At 39.6% G+C, this 21,248-nt stretch overlaps 1 protein-coding gene across 10 annotated transcripts in view; it reads left to right on the top strand.

The window, feature by feature from the left end:
• The window catches only part of CHRM3 (cholinergic receptor muscarinic 3), a 621,150-nt gene that overhangs the window by 215,564 nt on the left and 384,338 nt on the right, over positions 1–21,248 (top strand). For all 10 annotated transcript variants that reach the window (XR_010726157.1, XM_066236319.1, XM_066236285.1 and 7 more), the window contains one exon: positions 20,331–20,389. The gene's annotated coding sequence lies outside the window, so the exon portion shown is untranslated. The remainder of the gene's footprint in view (positions 1–20,330; positions 20,390–21,248) is intronic.

The following is a 21,248-nucleotide window of genomic DNA, read 5'->3' as shown; positions in this document are numbered from 1 at the left end:
CCTCCAGATACCTCAAATAAGTGAAATCATACAGTATGTTTTTGTGATTGGTTTATTTCACATAGCATAATGTCCTCAAGGTTCATCCTTATTGTAGCCTCTTGAAAAGGCTAGTGTATTTTTCACATTTGTTTATCCAGCCATCTGTTTATGGGTAGTGGATGGCTTTCAGAACTTGTGGGTGCTGTGAACAGGGTGTGCAAATGTCTTTTTGAGGTCCTGCTTTCAATTATTTTGAATATATATACTCCCAAGTAACATTGATGGATCGTATGGTAATTCTATTTTTACTTTTTTGAGAATCAGTTCTGTTTTCCACAGTGGCAGCACCATTGTGCAGTCCCACTGGCAGAAAAGTCCTATTTCTCCACATCCTCACCAATACTTGTTATTTTCTGGGTTTTGATAGTGGTCATCGTAATGGATATGAGGTGATCTCTTATTGGGTCTTTGATTTGTATTTCCTTACTGATTAGTGATGTGGACCATCTTTGCCTGTACTTGTTGGCCTTCTGAACATCCTCTTTGGAGAAATGTGCATTCAGAATTTTCACTTATGTTTTAATCAAATTTGAGTTTTGTAGTTGAGTTATAGTGGTTGCTTGTGCATTTGGGATATTAATCCCTTGCAGATATATGATTAACAAGTATTTGTCCCCATTCTGTGGGTTGTCTTTGCACTCTATTAGTGTTGTTTTTTTATACACAGAAGCTTTACATTTTAATATAGTATAATTTGTCTATTTTTTAGAATTATTTAAATAATTTTTTGTTTTTATGTATGGTGAATAAATATAGAGTCATACTATAGTACTTTTAGTTTGTTATTTTGTTTGTTATAGTAAAGAAATAGCATAAACTATTTTTTTTTTTTTAGGTGGTAGATATTCTTTTTTTTTTTTTTTATTTTATAATTTTATTTTTTTAATGGGGTGACATCAATAAATCAGGATACATATATTCAAAGATAACAAGTCCAGGTTATCTTGTCGTTCAATTATGTTGCATACCCACCACCCAAAGTCAGATTGTCCTCTGTCACCTTCTATCTTGTTTTCTTTGTGCCCCTCCCACCCCCTATCCCTCTCCCATTCCCCCCTCCCCACCGTAACCACCACACTCTTATCAATGTCTCTTAGTTTCACTATTATGTCCCACCTACGTATGGAATAATACAGTTCCTGTTTTTTTCTGATTTACTTATTTCGCTTCGTATCATGTTATCAAGATCCCACCATTTTGCTGTAAATGTTCCGATGTCATCATTTCTTATGGCTGAGTAGTATTCCATAGTGTATATGTGCCACATCTTCTTTATCCAGTCATCTATTGATGGGCTTTTTGGTTGTTTCCATGTCCTGGCCACTGTGAACAATGCTGCAATAAACATGGGGCTGCATGTGTCTTTACGTATCAATGTTTCTGAGTTTTGGGGATATATACCCAGTAGAGGGATTGCTGGGTCATAAGGTAGTTCTATTTTCAGTTTTTTGAGGAACCACCATACTTTCTTCCATAATGGTTGTACTACTTTACATTCCCACCAACAGTGTATGAGGGTTCCTTTTTCTCCACAGCCTCTCCAACATTTGCTATTACCTGACTTGCTAATAACAGCTAATCGAACAGGTGTGAGGTGGTATCTCATTGCCGTTTTGATTTGCATTTCTCTAATAGCTAAAGAAGATGAGCATCTTTTCATATATCTGTTGGCCATTTGTATTTCTTCCTGGGAGAAGTGTCTATTCATATCCTCTTCCCATTTTTTTATTGGATTGTTTGTTTGTTTGTTGTTGAGTTTTATGAGTTCTTTGTATATTTTGGATATTAGGCCCTTATCTGAGCTGTTGTTTGAAAATATCATTTCCCATTTAGTTGGCTTTCTGTTTATTTTGTTATCAGTTTCCCTTGCTGAGCAAAAACTTCTTAGTCTGATGTAGTCCCATTCATTAATTTTTGCCTTCACTTCTCTTGCCATTGGAGTCAAATTCATAAAATGCTCTTTAAAACCCAGGTCCATGAGTTGAGTACCTATGTCTTCTTCTATGTACTTAATTGTTTCAGGTCTTATGTTTAGATCTTTGATCCATTTTGAGTTAATTTTTGTACAGGGGGAGAGACTGTAGTCCAGTTTCATTCTTTTGCATGTGGCTTTCCAGTTTTCCCAGCACCATTTATTGAAGAGGCTTTCTTTTCTCCATTGTGTGTTGTTGGCCCCTTTATCAAAAATTATTTGACTATATATATGTGGTTTTATTTCTGGACTTTCTATTCTGTTCCATTGGTCTGAGTGTCTATTTTTCTGCCAATACCATGCTGTTTTGATGGTCGTGGCCCTATAATAGAGTTTGAAGTCAGGTATTGTTATGCCCCCAGCTTCATTCTTTTTCTTTAGGATTGCTTTGGCTATTCTGGGTTTTTTATAGTTCCATATAAATCTGATGATTTTTTGCTCTATTTCTTTAAAAAATGTCATTGGAATTTTGATGGGAATTGCATTAAATTTGTATATTGCTTTGGGTAATATAGCCATCTTGATTATATTTATTCTTCCTAGCCAAGAACAAGGTATATTCTTCCATCTCATTATATCTTTTTCAATTTCCCTTAACAATGGTTTATAGTTTTCATTATATAAGTCCTTTACATTCTTTGTTATGTTTATTCCTAAGTATTTTATTTTTTTTGTTGCAATCGTGAAGGGGATTATTCTTTTGAGTTCCTTCTCAGTTGTTTCATTGTTGGCATATAGAAAGGCTATTGACTTCTGTATGTTAATTTTGTATCCTGCGACCTTACTGTATTGGCTTATTGTTTCTAGTAGTCTTTTTGTGGATTCTTTGGGGTTTTCGATGTATAGGATCATATCATCTGCAAAAAGTGATACCTTTACTTCTTCTTTTCCGATATGGATGCCTTTTATTTCTTTGTCTTGTCTGATTGCTCTGGCGAGAACCTCTAGTACCACATTAAATAAGAGTGGAGAGAGTGGACAACCCTGTCTTGTTCCTGATTTAAGGGGGAAAGCCTTCAGTTTAGTGCCATTTAATATGATGTTAGCTGATGGTTTATCATATATGGCCTTTATCATGTTGAGATATTTTCCTTCTATACCCATTTTGTTGAGAGTCTTAAACATAAAATTGTGTTGTATTTTATCGAAAGCCTTTTCTGCGTCTATTGATAAGATCATGTGGTTTTTGTTCTTTGTTTTGTTGATATGGTGTATTACATTAACCGTTTTACGTATGTTGAACCATCCTTGAGATTCTGGGATGAATCCTACTTGATCATGATGTATTATTTTTTTAATATGTTGTTGTATTCGATTTGCTAGTATTTTGTTTAGTATTTTAGCATCTGTATTCATTAGAGATATTGGTCTGTAGTTTTCTTTTTTTGTGCCATCCTTGCCTGGTTTTGGTATGAGGGTTATGTTGGCCTCATAAAATGTGTTTGGCAGTATTGCTTCTTCTTCAATTTTTTGGAAGACTTTGAGTAGAATAGGAACCAAGTCTTCTTTGAATGTTTGATAAAATTCGCTGGTATAGCCGTCAGGGCCTGGACTTTTATTTTTGGGGAGGTTTTTAATAGTTTTTTCTATTTCTTCTCTACTGATAGGTCTGTTTAGGCTTTCTGCTTCTTCTTGACTCAGTCTAGGAAGGTTGTATTGTTCTAGGAATTTATCCATTTCTTCTAGGTTGTTGAATTTAGTGGCATAAAGTTTTTCATAGTATTCTACAATAATTCTTTGTATATCTACGGTGTCCGTGGTGATTTCTCCTCTTTCATTTTGGATTTTGTTTATATGAGTTCTTTCTCTTTTTTCCTTGGTAAGTCTTGCCAAGGGTTTGTCAATTTTGTTGATCTTTTCAAAGAACCAGCTCCTTGTTCTATTAATTTTTTCTATAGTTTTTCTGTTCTCTAATTCATTTATTTCTGCTCTGATTTTTATTATCTCCTTTCTTCGGCTGGTTTTGGGTTGTCTTTGTTCTTCTTTTTCTAGTTCCTTAAGGTGGGAAGTTAAGTGGTTCACTTGGGCTCTCTCTTGTTTGTTCATATATGCCTGAAGCGATATGAACTTCCCTCTTAACACTGCTTTTGCTGCATCCCATAGATTCTGATATGTCGTATTGTCATTTTCATTAGTCTGTATATATCTTTTGATCTCTGCACTTATTTCTTCTTTGACTCATTCATTTTTTAAAAGTATGTTGTTTAGTTTCCACATTTTTGTGGGATTTTTTTCCTCTTTTTTGCAGTTGAATTCTAGTTTCAAGGGTTTATGATCAGAAAATATGCTTGGTACAACTTCAATTTTTCTGAATTTGCTGATATTGTTTTTGTGGCCCAACATATGGTCAATTCTTGAGAATGATCCATGTACACTGGAGAAAAATGTATACTCAGTCACTTTGGGATGAAATGTCCTGTAGATGTCTATCATATCCAGGTGCTCTAGTGTTTTGTTTAAGGCCTCTATGTCTTTGTTGATTCTCTGTTTGGATGACCGATCTAGAGCCGTCAGCGGTGTATTGAGGTCTCCAAGTATGATTGTATTTTTGTCAGTTTTTGTTTTAAGATCAATAAGTAGCTGTCTTATATATTTTGGTGCTCCTTGGTTTGGTGCATATATATTAAGAATTGTTATGTCTTCTTGATTCAGTGTCCCCTTAGCCATTATGAAATGGCCATTTTTGTCTCTAAGTACTTTTCCTGTCTTGTAGTCAGCATTATCCGATATGAGTATTGCTACACCTGCTTTTTTTTGGATGTTATTTGCTTGGAGTATTGTTTTCCAGCCTTTCACTTTGAATTTGTTTTTATCCTTGTTACTTAGATGAGTTTCCTGTAGGCAGCATACAGTTGGATTTTCTTTTTTAATCCATTCTGCTACTCTGTGCCTTTTTATTGGTGAGTTTAATCCATTTACATTTAGTGTAATTATTGATACTTGTGAGTTCCCTATTGCCATTTTATATCTTGCTTTCTGTTGGTTTTGTGTCTTGTTTGATCCTTCTCTTTCGTTTTTCTATCTTTTGTTTTTATTTGGTTGTATTCCATACATCTTTCCTCTGTTGCTATCTTTTTTATCTCATGTGCTTCTGTGGTGGTTTTTTCAATGGTGGTTACCTTTGAGTAATGAAAAGGGTCCCTACCCTGTTCATTGTAGCGAACTATTTTGTGAGTACTTTTGCACTCCATCGTCCTTTGCTACTGTTAATCTCCGTCTTCTCCCCCTCTTTCTTTTTGTTGTTGTCACAGTTTAAATTTGGTTTTATTGTGTTCTTTTTGGAGCTTTTACTTGTGGCTCTGTTTTTTTTTTGTTCTTTGTATCTGATTGGAGAACCCCCTTTAGTAATTCCTGGAGTGGGGGTTTTCTGATGATAAATTCCCTCATCTTTTCTGTATCTGTGAATGTTTTTATTTCTCCTTCGTATTTGAAGGATAGCTTTGATGGGTATAGTATTCGTGGCTGAAAGTTCCTCTCTTTCAGGACTTTAAATATTGGGGTCCACTCTCTTCTAGCTTGTAGAGTTTCTGCTGAGAAATCTGATGATAATCTAATGGGCCTTCCTTTATATGTTGTATTCTTCTTTTCCCTGGCTGCCTTGAGAATTTTTTCTTTGCTGTTGGTTTGTGTCAATTTCATTATGATATGCCTTGGAGTAGGTTTGTTGGGGTTAAGAAAACTTGGAGTTCTGTTTGCTTCTTGAACTTGAGGCTTTAGTTCTTTCCACAGGCTTGGGAAGTTCTCATCAATTATTTGTTTAAGTATGTTCTCCATTCCATTTTCTCTCTCTTCTCTCTCTGATATACCTATTATTCTTATGTTATTCTTTTTGATGGAGTCAGATAATTCTTGTAGGGCTATCTCATTTTTTTTAATTTTTGAGTCTCTTTCTTCTTCTCTCTGTTGTGCCTCAAGTTGCTTGTCTTCTATTTCACTAATCCTCTCTTCTATCTGACCTGTTCTATTAGCTAAGCTTGTTACTTCGTTTTTCAGCTCGTGAATTGAGTTTTTCATCTCTGTTTGATTTGTTTTTATAGTTTCAATTTCCTTGCACATATATTCTTTGTGTTCATGGAGTTGTTTTCTGAGCTCCCTATATTGCCTTTCTGTGTTTTCTTGTATATCTCGGAGGATTTTTAGGATTTCTATCTTGAATTCTCTGTCATTTAGCTCCAAGGTTTCCAATATATTAAATTTTTTCTCCATAGATTTTTCCTCATCTAGCTGTGTTACCTCTCTTTCTTTTGTATCCATGATATTCGATTTTCTCTTCCTTAATGGCATCTGAGGGTGGTTTTGTTGATAGTATTAATGAGATTTAATAAAGAATAAAAAGTTAAAAAAAATAAAAAAATAACAAATCGAAAAGAGTTGTTTTTTTTTAAAAAAAAATTAATAATGAAATAAAGAAAAATAAAATAAAATAAAATTTTTTTTAAAAAAGGAAATTATTCCCCCCCTCTTTTTTTCCTCTCCTCTCCTCTCCCCTCTTTCTTGAGAAAATCTTGTGGTGGACTGTGAGTTATAACAAACAATGCCTGTGATGGAGGGCCTGAATTGGGGAAAAGTATTAAAGGGGCAAAAAAGAGAGAAAGAAAAAAAAAAAAAAAAAAAAAGGAAAAAAAAGAAAAAAGAAAAAAAAAAGAGCGTATGGACCCACAAAAAGCAAATAAGGAAAAAATTTGGGTCAAGAATAAAATGATTTGCTTTTAGGTGTTGGTTTTCTAAGAGTTATGATGAGAGGAATAAGAGGAAAATGGAAAAATGGGGGGACAAATTAAAAACTTACTATTGTATTTAGTGGAACAAGAACTAGATAATATGGAGAGCCAGGGATGGGAGCACTGCTAGTGAGTTAAAAAGGTGAAGTAAAAACCCCCCAAAATGCCACAAACATAGGTTTGAGTCCCAGATAAGATAATTTGTTTGTTATTGATGTTTGAATGAGAGGAGATGTAAAGGAGAAAGGAAGAAACTAATATAGAGGGAGAAAAGAAAGAGAGAGAGAGAAAAAAAGAGGGAACCACTAAAAGAAGAAAAAATAAAGGAGAGCGAGAGAGAGTTAAGGGTTTTGGAGTGCAACCCTCATAGAGAGAAAGGAAGAGAAGAGAAATGATAATGGGAGATGTAACACTTATGGGTAGTGTAGTTCAGGGAGAGGAGAGAGTAAGACCGGTAGAGAGTTAATCGGCCAAATTGGAGGAGGAAAAAAAAGTCTCAAGAATGAAGATAAGAGAAACAAACGAACAAATATAATAAAATGGGATAGGTTATAAAGTCTGCAGATTATTCTTGATTTTGAGAGGTTATCTTCTTGCTTTTTCTTTTCTCTCCCTCTTCCTGGTCGGTGACTCTGTACCCCGGGTTCTGCCCCTTTGGCACGCTCAGGTAGAGGTTTGCAGTTGATAAGTCTCTATGGCAATGTCATGTATTGTGGTTTATTCTCGTTGGGAGTCGAGGCTCATTAGCATTTATAGGCTCCGACAGTGAGAGAGTCCGTGTTCCTGGAGCCTTTCTCCTAGTCTTTCCTTCCTCAATTAGTAGCCTGATAGTCCAGGTATGGGGTTGCTGCTGCCTCTGCCTGGATAGTAAGAGGCTCAAATTGCTGGCAACTCCCCACTCTATTTCCACTCAGCACAGGGTTCTGGGTAAGGCTCAGTCAGTCAGAGCTGCTAGCATAATCAGGCGGGCTTTCCGCCCACTCGAAGACCTCTGGCTCTGCCACTCTATCCGGTAACACAAGCGGGCGCCCACTTCCGGGGCGCTTGGAGGAAACTCTCACTCACTGTCTGCAACCAGGATATCCGGCCAGCAGTCTCACGCTCTGAGTGAAACCCCCAACCGCAGGGAAAAGTTGCAGCGTTGGAATTGAGTCTCGCTCCGTCCCCGTGTGCGGCTTTTGCAAGGCGCTGGGGCGGCCCGAGATTCCACTTTGGCCCACACAAAGGCCCCTGACTCTGCCCCTCTGTGCGATAACACGGGCGCGCACTGCCGAGGCACTCGGAGGAATCGCTCACTCCTTATCTGCGCGCGCAAACCAGGATATGAGGCCGGCCCCGTTTCCCTCTGAGTGAAACAGCCTCCAGCACGGAAAATCTCCACCGTTTGAATTAGTTCTCACTCCCTCCCGTGCGTGGCTTTCCCAGGGCGCTGGGGCTGCCCAGAGACTCTGCCCTCAGCCCACAGAAAGGCCTCTGACCCTGCCTCTCCGTGGGGCAACACGGGCACCCACTTCCGCGGCTTAGGAAGAAATCTCTCTTCCACTAACTGCGCACCGACCAGGAGACCGGGTAAAATGGCCGATCTGCTTGTCTTTCTTTGTTTGGGTTTGGCGCGAGTGTTAGCTTGTATTGCCCGGGTTGCCACAGGATCAGATTTTCCTCGGCTTGGATCTCTGAGCCACAGCCTGGTTCGGCCGTTTTTGCTGCGGCGGCCTGGATCTATTCACCCCCTTTGCCCGCCTCAGTTTCTAAATTCACAGTTACCAGAAAAAGCCGCCCTGTTTAGGTTAGTGAGGAAGGCGGAGCATTTCTTACTCCCTATTTCCTTCGGGGTTTGGTTATATATTTAGCCAATTTTTCACTCAATCATACCTTTGGGTGTATTGCGAAGAATCTGGAAGCTCCAAGTATAGGTTTTTCTGTTTCTGGTTGAAGATCTTGTTGGGTTTTGGGGGAGATTTATCGGTATCGCTTCCTACTCCGCCATTACTCTGACGTCATCCAGAAATAGCATAAACTATTAATAGTCCTTTATCACAATAGGAAAACATTTCTTTAAAAATATAATACAATTTTACTTTAATCTCTAGTTTTTTTTTATCTCTAGTTCTTTGTAAGGAATTCCTACAATTAAAGGCAGGAACTTAAACAAGTTAACTTTTTGGAATAGACAAGTAAACAAAAATAAATATTAAATCAATAGTTAGGAAAACCAGGGTTTTCTGAACTGCCACCATTGATATGTTGGCAAGGCCACGTATCCCATATTCTGTGGGCATGTTGTCATCTTGGACAAAACAGGCATATGACAATCACCAAGGGTCATTACCTTGTTCTGACCTGGGGTTGATTGTTCAGTCTGTGTTTGAGTTCTAAAACAAGAATATATAGCAAAGCTGATGAGTCTGGCTTTGACCTTTTTATAGCCAAGTGTTTTTCTCTCAGTCATTCTGAATCTGTATCTAGAAACTGACCCTTACAGAGGAAATATAGTAATGCCTTACATGAAAAATATCCCAATATGATCATTTACAAGGGATTCACAGGGAGCCTTAAAGCTAGCTTAATTTGGGTACATGTATCTTTTAACTTTTATAAACATATACAGAGACATGTTATGGACATTTAATAGCTATAATATCTTTCTCAATATAGACGAATGATTTTACATTAGGTCAGTGGTTCTCAAAGCGTACACCAGGCCATACTGGTACACCCTAGATTTCCAGATGTACCCTGTAGTATTCCAGAGAAATAAATGCCTGTTGGGGACCAAAAACCCAACAGGGTTCTTGGAGTTTAGATTTTTGGGGGACAGAGGTGTTGAGAATTGGCTGTAAACTGAGTCTGCCCAACCCTCCACCTCACTTGTCTGAAGGTTGCAAAGGCTGTTAAGCTGTGGTGGTGGATTGTTTACACTACCCCCCATGTTCTCTGGAAAGACTGGAGGCAAGTTTCTTTCTGCACTTAACACAATTAAAAGTAAAAAGAGAGAAATTCTTCAATGAATTGATGAGGAAATGAGAGTTTGCCTTTCAAATATATGCCCAAACATTGAAGAAATCACTAGGACACATCAGGCTTGTGTTTCTCATAAATGCAAGAATGAAAAAATATTTGCGCCAGGAGCTGCTGAATTTACTAAATCTTACTAAGAATGTATATATATATATATATATATATATATATATATATATATATATATAACTTTTTTGTCTTTTTAAAAAATTTTAACCCCTCTTTTTTATGAATTCTCTAAAGCATAACTCAATAAATGTAACATAAAATATGTTTTAATGTCAAAATAAATTTAATTTTGTCGTATTTATTTTGTTTAATTACCATAAAAGCACGCTTGGACTTTATATTTTTTCTTTAATATTTGACTTAATTATTATAACATATTTCTCAGAAATTTGTATATAGTGTGCCTACAATTATTTGTAGGATTTTAAATGCGCCCCAACTTCAAAAAGTTTGGGAACCACAGAATTAGGTTCTGTTTGTAGCGAAGATTATACCATATTTCCCCATGTATAAGAAATACCTTTTTTTGGAAAATTTGTAATCTAAAAATGGTGCGTCTTATACAGTGGTTATAGATTATTTTACTTGCACTTTCAGCTTTTTCACACTTGTTTTTGTGCTCATTGTTGAAGACAGTGATTTAACATCAGACACAGATGAGGACAAGCTAATGGATGGGAGTTTTGACAGTGATGAGGAGTTGTATGAATTTTATGATGAATAAAACTTGATTGAGTTCAGTAACTTTCTATAATACATTTTTTAATCAAATTTTGGGTCCCAAAATCAAGGTACATATGTCTTATACATGGGAGCATCTATACATGGAAAAATGTGGTAACTATAAATAATTTTCTATAGCTTACTCACTTGCCATTGGAAGTAGTAGTTTATGGCCCAAATTCTATTTGATTTTCTTTGTGGTATTATGAAATTTTAGCCATGAAGTAAAAGATGAAAGTTGATAAGAATCACAAGATACTAGTTATATGTTAGTAAAAATAAAAAGATTTATAACATGTAAATTTAAAAATTGAAATACATTTAAAAAATTTTCTCTCCTTGGGTAAATTCTTAACCTTTGAATTAAACATCTTCTTAGTTGTCAAGTTTGAGATGAGATGATGGATTAAACATTTTGTGTTTGTGCTTTTGTGTTCCATGCGTGAAAGATGGTAATTATTTACACTTTAAGAAGTAAAATTTGTTAAGAATTTAATAAAACTTTAAATGGTTTATGAAATCTTTAGCCCATCTGGGAAAACTGAGGCTTAGTTTTGTTTTTTCAATCAACAAAAATATTCTGAAAAAAAAAATAGTTCTCTAAATATAACTTGAAATTATTGCCATGTTATCTGTTCATTTCCAGTGGCACTACTAACCAGTAAGTAGCACACACATAGGAACATAAATAAAAATTAATGATTATCAGCTCCATTACTCAAATCTGGTCTAAATGTAGCAATTTTCATCAGGAAAATGGTTTCAAATATAAAACCTTTTTTATTTTTAGTAAGAGAGAGAGAAAGACAGACAGGGATGGATAGACAGAAAGGGAGAGAGATGAGAAGCATTAACTCATAGTTGTGGCACCTCAGTTGTTCATTGATTGCTTCTCATATGTGCCTTGACTGGGGTGGAGGGGCTAGAGCAGAGCGAGCAACCCTTTGCTCAAGCCAGCCACCTTAGGCTCAATCCAGCGACCATAGGGTCATGTCTGTGATCCCACACTGAACATGACCCCACACTCAAGCCAACGACCCCTCCTTCAAGCTGATGAGCCCACACTCAAGCTGGCTACCTCAGGGTTTCAAACCCTGGTCCTCAGTGTCCCAGGCCGACACTTTACCACTGTGCCACCATGTGATCAAGCAAAACCATTTCTCTAAAATCCAAACAGACTTTTCTAAGGGAAAATGAAGGCTCCTTCCTGCTGTCAGCCATCAGTCAGGACAAACACCCAAATCAGGGGAGCAATGCTTTCCTCTATTGCAATGCCTCCCTCTGCTGCCCCAGCACTGGAACCCCGGGAGGGACCTGACACACTGCTTCTGAATTAGAAAGACCAGAGCTATTCCCAGGCATTGATTGCTCAGGCATGAGCACAGGCCAAGACCATAGGTACCTTTGGTCCATATTTTCAGGATTTTAATGTGAGCACTCACAAGTGAACAAAAGAGAACCAAATATCTTAAGTGGGAATGAAGATTGACGCCACATGAATAATACAGATATCTCCACCGTATAAAGTGAACCCCTCACAGAACTGATGGCACTCTTTTTTTCCCCATGATTTGGCCCAGACTGCAGACAGAAAATATGTCTTTCCTTAAACTCTGGTAAGCCAGGGTCCTACACAGGTCAGTGTTATAGTGAGACGTTAATTAAACTGGGTCCAGCTTTGGGAAATGACCTCTAAATCATAGCCATAGCCACCTCTTTCCTAGTCCCCCCCCACACACCTGGAAACATCTGATCCCTGAATTAACATGTTTTTGCAAGAATGTATCTTCTTTTACAAAATTGTGAAGCATGTTATTTAAACCAAAGGAATTCTTACCAGGAACAGTTTTGAAAATAAACAAAAGCACACAAAAATTAAAAAAAAATTATTCAGCTTTCAAGTTATAGCTATTAACATTTTGACTTGCAAGTTGAACTACATGAAGTTGCTGATAATTGACTGTTCTTGATCTGCTCAATCAGCAAATTCATTTGGGTTAAACCTACATTTTCTGTGTCTTCCTAAAGATTATTTGGTGTATATATTTGTGTTTATAAGATTGTAGACATGTTGTCCAGACTTTATAGTAAGGCTTTTTTTTTCTAACTTAGCATGTTATAGAAGATATTATGATATAACTATTCTCTAAAAATGTAATTTTTCATTGAGTTTCTTTTCCTGTGTCTTTGCTCATGGACCGTGGGTCCTGGTTTGGGGCAGAATGTTGGTCAACAGGTGTGTTAACCATTTGCCAACCAAAGGTATTGTTAAAGCAGGAAAAAGCTGTACCAACTCAAGACATTTGAGCATGTCACTAGAAAAACTCCAGGGAAAACAATTAAATACATTGTTTACACCACCAACATTATTATATATTCTGAGAATGGCTGTATGATAGGAATTGCCAAAATTACAATTCATCACATCAAAACTGACCTTTCCAATTATTTGAGGTTGAAATTTTACCTAAATACAGTTTCAAGAGCTCATTAGATTTTCAAGAGTGAGTCATGGTTGCATTTTAATTGTGGTATTTGGAAATAACTATTTCTAGATACTGTTATTGACTGTTTCTCCCCCAAGTCAATTAGTTTTTGTTGTTGTGCAACACAGCCTATATTATTGTCTTTTTCAGGAAGATAAATTTATTTTTCATGATGTTATAGAGTCTATGAATTTGGGAGAAATGCTTAAATAGATGCAAAGGCAGATTCATTTTCAAGCTAGGCTAGACTGAAGAGTGGACCATTTTTTCTGTACTGAAGTGGAGAGTATCCTGAGCTGTTTGTGCAATATAACATTTGCCCTTGGTCCCCTCGGGAAACCTCACTTATAACCAAAGAACAAAATTCAGAAATGGTAAGACTTGGGCTTAGTTGTTCTTTAATTGCTTTCAGCTTCAACATTTGATGATTTTAAATAAAAATCAGAGCCAACTATAGGTAAAGATAGAGATAATCTCCAGTATGTTTCTGTGCACGGTAGAACTCAATATCTAATTGGGAGTATATCTGCTTGGCAGCTGTAACAAATATCACAGACTGGGTGGCTTAAGCAACAGAAATTTCTCCTCTCACAGATCTGGTGCCTGGTGGTCCAAGGTGAAAGTGTCAGAGGATTGGTTTCTGCGGAGGCCTCTGTCCTTCTGCAGACAGCCACCTTGTTACTGTGTCCTCATATGACCTTTTCTCTCTGCACAAGTAGAGAGAGTTTAGGAGGACAGCAAGTGAACAGAGAGTTTCTAAGGACACTGGTTGTATTAGATTGGGACCTCATGCCCCTATGACCTTACTTAACCTTAAATCACCTCCTTAAAAGTTCCATGTTCAAATATAGCCACATTGAGGATTAGGGCTTCAGCATATGGATTTGAGGGAAAACAGGTCAGCTTGTAACAGAGAAAAATAAACAGAAAACTATAGGATACCAAACTTCTGTATATTTGATTTTATGCTAAGTTTCTCCTTTCTGAGTTTCCATTGCATCTTCTAGTAAAAGCAGTATATTAAACTGACATTCAACTGCCTACTCCAGCCAATGGGCATAATCTAGAGTCTGATTTTATAAGGTCATGTACTATTTCATAAATTTTAAAAATGTCTTTATGTTTAATATATTACATGAAATATATGCATGTATCTTTTTAAAAAGTGATACTTAGTACTGTCTAATTTTATTAAATTTTGCTTTCAAATAATTTACTGCTGAAAGAATTGGTTAAACTTCAGTTAGATGCAAGAAACCCTAAATGTCTTTTATTTAACTGGCACTGTAAAAATACAAGTGAGCTGTTAATTACTTTTTATTTATTTTGATTTATAAAAAAATCATAAAACATAGAAAAACAGTAAAGTCACTTCTCATTTTAGGAAGAGCCAACCAACAAGCATTATTACTACTGGTGAAGTTTCTTTCTTATCTGTGCACATAGAGCAAAATGGGAAATTACAAAGTTTGGCTGTTACTGCTCACTCTGTTTTGCATGTCTAGTTAAGTTTATCTCAACAGTATGAGATCAGTTTTCAGAAGTAGAATGGACAGGCAATTCTTTTCCCTGACCAGGTAATGCTTCCTCCCCCACTACTGCCGTGGCGGAAGGCCACGTGAGGAGAAGTGCTTTTCTTTGCACGTAATTGTCTGTTGACATGGCCTCAGATTACTAGGATCCTTGGTGTAATGAGACTATGTAAGATTCTCAGCACCACTTTCACAGCCTCAGGCTCAGGAGCTATGAAAATTCAGAACTGTGTCATGTGAGGCTCAGCCCTGCTGACTGTTAACCAAGAGATTTGTCCCCTTCCGCTGGTGGCTTCTGGGATTGGCCTCTGGAAGGGCCTTGGGGAGTGATTGTCTGTAGTGCATCCTAGTTTGCTTTCCTCACTCTTGTTTGATGTGGATGCCCCCACCCTGCGCATCTGCACTGGAAGGCCCACACCCCCCTCACCTGTCCACTCGCCTGTATACAAACCTTGTCATGTGCCCGCCACTGTCTGTGGTCTTGTAAGCTATATGAACTACCATGTCTGATACTGTCCTGATGAGTCTGGAGATGTCTGGAGGACTCTGATGTATGTCCCCATCAACTAGCCTGGCTCAGGGCCATCTCCTTAGACAATGCACTCAGGGATGGTGGCAGCACTCCTTGATGAGAAATGCCCAAAGTGAGGGACTTTCTCCAGTTGCAGGACACCGTTCCTGTGACCACCCCTTCCTTGCCACACTGCTGTGCTCTCAGGAAGCCCAGGCACACCTGTCCTTCTCAGCACACTCAGTGGACATAACAAAGACCCGCTGAATATCCAGACAGCTCACACAACGTTGTAGAGATTGCTGCAATAACTGAAACTTTATGCATTAATTTGTGTAACCTTTGCAACTTGGGTGACTGGAAAGAACAGAGCAGATGACGGTAAAGGGGAAAAAATGAAGCAGTGTCAAGTTTGCCTCAATAATCCCCACAGAGCTGTGGTCTCCCTGCAGAGACAGCAGCCACTTCTTCACATGTAAAGTGAAGACCACAATAGGAACGGCGTGATGAGTGAATAACTGGGAATATGAGAAGAGCTTGGAGTAAGTAGTGCTTGGAATATGCTGAGGATTTAGTAAAATTTTGTTGTTACTATAATGTGGGATTTGAAATAAAGAGGATCCAAGCTTATATATATATCAACTTTACTAGTTGCTTACAAGGCAACTTTGAGACCGTTGTTAGATCTCTGAGCCTCATGCACAAATTGGAAATATATAACAAGGAAATGAATGACTTCCTACACAAGAACTGTCCCCTGTTTCAATAAGTTCTGTCTCTTCCTTGCTCAGTGAGATGGCTAAAAATGAGTAGGTGGGCTGTGGCATAAGGGGTAGAGCCCAGAAGGACATCTGAATGAGCATGGATACTTTGTGCAAACTGTTTTGAATAAGAACTTAATGCAAAACAGGCTTACCATTATATACACTTTTGGTACTATCTTTCTTGTTTAAATTCTAGTTCCATAGAACAGTCTGCAGAGCTCAACTTTGCCAAAACACTCCTTATTTTGGTCTTCTGATATAGCAGATTAAAAAAAAAGATATATTGTGAAATTAAAAGGGAGTAATCTAGGTTCTCCCTGAGATGCTAGGATATAATTTCAGCTGATTACAAGAAGTGAATTAGTTAATGAGCTTATTTACTTTAAGACTGTGAGCACATATAATGTCAGATTCATTTATCACCCGCTTCAATTGCAAAACATCCACTCAAATGTTCCATCTCTTCCTGGCAAAAGGAGCAATGTGCATACTTAACATAATTAGAAAGTACGCCTGACCAGGCGGTGGCGCAGTGGATAGAGCATTGGACTGGGATGCAGAGGACCCAGATTCGAGACCCCGAGGTCGCCAGCTTGAGCGCGGGCTCATCTGGTTTGAGCAAAAGCCCACCAGCTTAAACTCAAGGTCGCTGGCTCCAGCAAGGGGCTACTCAGTCTGCTGAAGGCTCGCAGTCAAGGCACATATGAGAAAGCAATCAATGAACAACTAAGTTGTCGCAATGTGCAATGAAAAACTAATGATTGATGCTTCTCATCTCTCTCCATTCCTGTCTGTCTGTCCTTGTCTATCCCTCTCTGACTCACTCTCTCTGTAAAAAATAAAAAATAAATTAAAAAAATGGCATGCATTTAATTAGAAAGTAGGCAAATGATATTTTTAGGAAATACATATGTTAAGGAAACGGGACCGTTCAGACTTTCATATAAAAGCCCTAAATAGTGCGCTTATTGACGCTCTTCTCAGTTACCTCCATAAACACGGATGATCTGACAGGAAGAAGCAACTACATTGAAGACATTAACAGAAAAGCCTACATTTCTTAAGGGGGGAGCCTGTCCTCTGGGCTTCTGTAATGACAGTTATGTCTCTGGCTTTGTTTTCCCCTTTATAGGGCTCTCTGCGTCATTAGATCGTCGATCTCTGGAATCGCCTATTGTATTTTGGTTATGTAACCTTTTTAGCCATGTTCCTTTGGCTTTGGAGGAGTCTTTCATCTATATTCAGAGGTTTGACACTCACCCTAAATGAATGCCAGGTGCAATTAATTTACAATAGAGAGAATTTGAGGCTAGGATAAAAGCCAGCTCCCTCTCTGGTTTTCAAAATGCAAGCTTTCCCAAGTGGAACACTAGAGAGACACAGACTGCAGAGTGTTAAGTCTCAGTTATTGTTCCACAGCTTTTTTTTTTTTTTGTATTTTTTTCTGAAGCTGGAAACAGGGAGAGACAGTCAGACAGACTCCTGCATGCGCCCGACCGGGATCCACCCGGCACGCCCACCAGGGGCGACGCTCTGCCCACCAGGGGGTGATGCTCTGCCCCTCCGGGGCGTCGCTCTGCCGTGACCAGAGCCACTCTAGCGCCTGGGGCAGAGGCCAAGGAGCCATCCCCAGCGCCCGGGCCATCTTTGCTCCAATGGAGCCCTGGCTGCGAGAGGGAAAGAGAGAGACAGAGAGGAAGGAGGGGGGCGGGGGTGGAGAAGCAAATGGACGCCTCTCCCATGTGCCCTAGCCAGGAATGGAACCCGGGTCCCCTGCACGCCAGGCCGACGCTCTACCGCTGAGCCAACCGGCCAGGGCTATTGTTCCACAGCTTTTTAAGTGAACACAATATTTTTATTAACAACCACTTTAATGACTGGGTAGTGTTTACTTCTACTTTATCATGAATGGCACAACTTAATTGTATGTTATTGAGGGATATTTAACCTAATCTGAACATCAGTATGTATTCATGTTGGAACTCCAAATTATAAGTCAGGCAAGTGTGTTCTGGATAATTGCCAACTTGTATGATCAGCTCCATATAGTATATTCTTACTGAGCTACTACTAAGTGCCACTTAGTAGGTCTCTATAAAAGGATTGATGTGTGCCTCAGTGCAATTCACTGAGCACCCACCCTGTGAATTACTAGATTCTACAAAAATTCTTAAGTGGAAGATGAAGTCGAGTATCACGTGCATGCCCTGTATAGCAGAAATGTCTGTTAGAGAGAGACAAGGGACAGAATGATCGAATCCTCCCCCTGAAGTACGGTTTGATGACAGACCCATCACTGCCTGTAGTGAGAGTGGAGTGTTACTAGGGCTGAGTTTTCTCTTGAGGTTCCAGTGGTAGATTGTGATTTCTGAGGAGATGCCAGTATCTGAACAAGGCAAGGCAATCAATGGGAAGTCAGGCAGCTGGAGCTCAGGTGACAACTGCTCCCTCACACTCAGCCTCAGTCCTCCGTGCTCCAGCTGCATCCTCCCTAGGACACACTCCTCAGTGCGGGGCGCCCGGGAGAGGGGTGGGGTAACTGCCCCTGCCCGAGCCGGGACTCCCCTTGTGCTGGAAGTAGGAGATGGACCCTCTGCCAACAGTCCCTGCACTGCCAGCAAAAGGAGAAAGGGAAACTGAGGCTGCAATGTGGCTGATGGTCTCTTGGATCAATTTGCTTCTCAAATTGATGGAGGACCAGTGACATTTTTTTTCTTTTTCCCAATCTTTTTCACACTGATACGTTAAAAAAAATGCAAAATACAGATGTGATTTAATTATTAATTAAACATTCTCTTTGTTCAGGCACTCACCTTGTCATAGACTATACTCTCAGGTGCTGCATTAAGCTCCTCTGTCTGCACTGAGGTCCCCCCACATGCACCGTGGACCACTCTTGTCACCCATAGCCCCTGTCCTCTTGTCATCTGAGTTCTCATTCACCACTCTGGAGACTGCAAGGTTCTCCTTTTAAAAATCCAATAATATCGGCCCTGGCCAGTTGGCTCAGTGGTAGAGCGTCGACCTGGCATGCAGGAGTCCTGGGACTGATTCCCGGCCAGGGCACACAGGAGAAGCTCCCATCTGCTTCTCCACCCCTCCCTGTCTCTTTCTTCTCCTCCCGCAGCCAAGGCTCCATTGGAGCAAAGTTGGCCTAGACGCTGAGGATGGCTCTGTGGCCTCTGCCTCAGGCGCTAGAATGGCTCTGGTTGCGGCAGAGCGATGCCCCAGATGGGCAGAGCATCTCCCCCTGGTGGGCATGCCAGGTGGATCCTGGTTGGGCGCATGCGGGAGTCTGTCTGACTGCCTCCCCATTTCCAACTTCAGAAAAATACAAAAAAAAAAAAATCCAATAATATCTTATCAGGTTCCATCCTTAGCTTCTCTCATAGCCCTTCCTCTGTCTTCTGACCCTCTGGGCTCAAGGACATCCATCACAGGGACACATGCTCCTCCTCCTCCTCTTGGGCACACATATCTCTGTGTCTCCTTTGCTTTCTGTAGCTCGACCTTCGGAAGGAGCTGCTTTCCTAAGAGAGGATTTCTTGCTTACATGTAAGGATCTATGCACTCAACAAGTCTGATAGGGGTTATGGACTTGTCTAGTTTACAACTTGGTTCTGTCCCTGTGTGAGGACTGGACAAATGCTGAGATAACTGTAGTATCTGGGAGAAGGCCACACCCTGGGATCCCTCAGCTTTGTTCCCATGACTTCTCTGTGAAAGCAGATAACAGGAACTCGTTAGCTAAACATGGAAATACCCTCTCTACTGTGTCAAATTAAGAGATGGGCAGCTTCTCTTGTTTCCCCCTTTCCTTGTCACTTTACATTCTGCCATTGTGACAGAGTTGTGGCAAGTATGAAGAGTGGTACTACTAGAGAGTCTTCCATAGGAAGTCAAAGGGTGCATTTTTTATTTTTTTAACTCAGTGAAAGGAGCAGAAGCAGAGACTGACTCCCGCATGCACCCTGACCGGGATCCACCTGGCAAGCCCACTAGGGGGTGATGTTCTGCCCCTCAGGGGTATTGCTCCATTGCTCAGCAGTTGAGCTCTTCTTAATGCTGAGGCAGAAGCCATGGAGCCATCCTCAGTACCAGGTGCCAACTGGCTCCAATTGAGCCATGGCTGCAGGAGGGAGGGAGGGAGGGAGGGGGAGAGAGAGAGAGAGAGAGAGAGAGAGAGAGAGAGAGAGAGAGAAAGAGAGAGAAGTGAGGGGGGAGGGGGGGAGAAGCAGGTGGGTGCTTCTCCTGTGTGACTTGACCAGGAAACAAACCCAGGATATCCGCATGCTGGGCCAATGCTCTACCACTGAGCCAACTGGGCAGGGCTGAAGATCAAATTTTTTTGCCAATGACAGGCACCCTAATTTCTGACCCCCTGTGTCCTCTCTGAAGACATGAATTTAGGTACTGTGACTGAGGAGATCACTATCAATAGAAAACCCTGTGATTTTACTACATTTCCTCAAATCATTTTGTGTACCCTGTTGGCTTTCCCTTTCCCAGGTGGCTGACTATATGTTAACCCCAATTTCTTATTTTCTTCTAGCACCTGTGTTCTGATTAGAGGCAAAATAATATTCAGAACTCCTGCTGAGGTACTATAAGGTAAGATTTTTTTTTATGAGTTAAGTTCTTAGCTTTGAAAAGGAAGTTTATATATTGATCTGAGAGAACAGATTAATGAGGAATATAAATTTTTAAGTTGGCATTTTTTAATATTTGTAATTGTTATTTTGTGTATCTTAATATAAATATAGCCGTGCTCAATTTTTTGTGTCTTAATAAAGATACTTCTTTGCTTATTTGGTCATCAGATTCAGTTACAAAGAAGCCATGTTTGTTGAAATATAAAAAAAGGTAATTTTATTTCAAATACTCATTTGTCTCTTAACTGTAGCAATATGAGTTTCTTTTGAAATGTAATAATTTGCAGCCTAATGATGTTTTGGTTAATATTTGACAGATGACATGTAAAATGGTGGTCCCATAACATTATAATGGAGTTGAATTTTATGTCAGAAATGGAAGGATATGTGAATCGGGAAGTTTTTGTTGTTTTCTTTCTCCAACAGGAGCCACGTCTGTGGGGCTGGGCAGCAGAGCCCCCCTTACACACAGCCCCTCAATTCTGGGACCACAGGTCACCCTCAGTCCGTCAGCCTCTGACAGGTCAGCACAGAGCAGCCTCTCCCACACTGCACGTTCGGAGAGCATTAGCGCCCTCCCAGACCTAGCTGATGGTCTTCAGAGAGCATTGCCATATATTCTTTCTTGAGGGCCTAAACCCCTGTACCAGGACCCAGGTCCACATGAGCTACCTCAGCAAGGGTTAGCTATGACTGCCACTTTAGTGCAAGCTTTCTGTAGTCACATGGAACCAGCTTGTTCCTCTACTTTGGAAATATTTTCAGGTCGTGATGATCTGTAGAACATAGCTAGGTTTTATTTCTAACATCAGTTCAAT

This window comes from Saccopteryx bilineata, chromosome 1 (genome assembly GCF_036850765.1).
Source record: "Saccopteryx bilineata isolate mSacBil1 chromosome 1, mSacBil1_pri_phased_curated, whole genome shotgun sequence".
Lineage (NCBI taxonomy): Eukaryota > Metazoa > Chordata > Mammalia > Chiroptera > Emballonuridae > Saccopteryx > Saccopteryx bilineata.
Note: the sequence above shows the minus strand (reverse complement) of the source record. Positions and strands in the feature narration are given on the sequence as shown.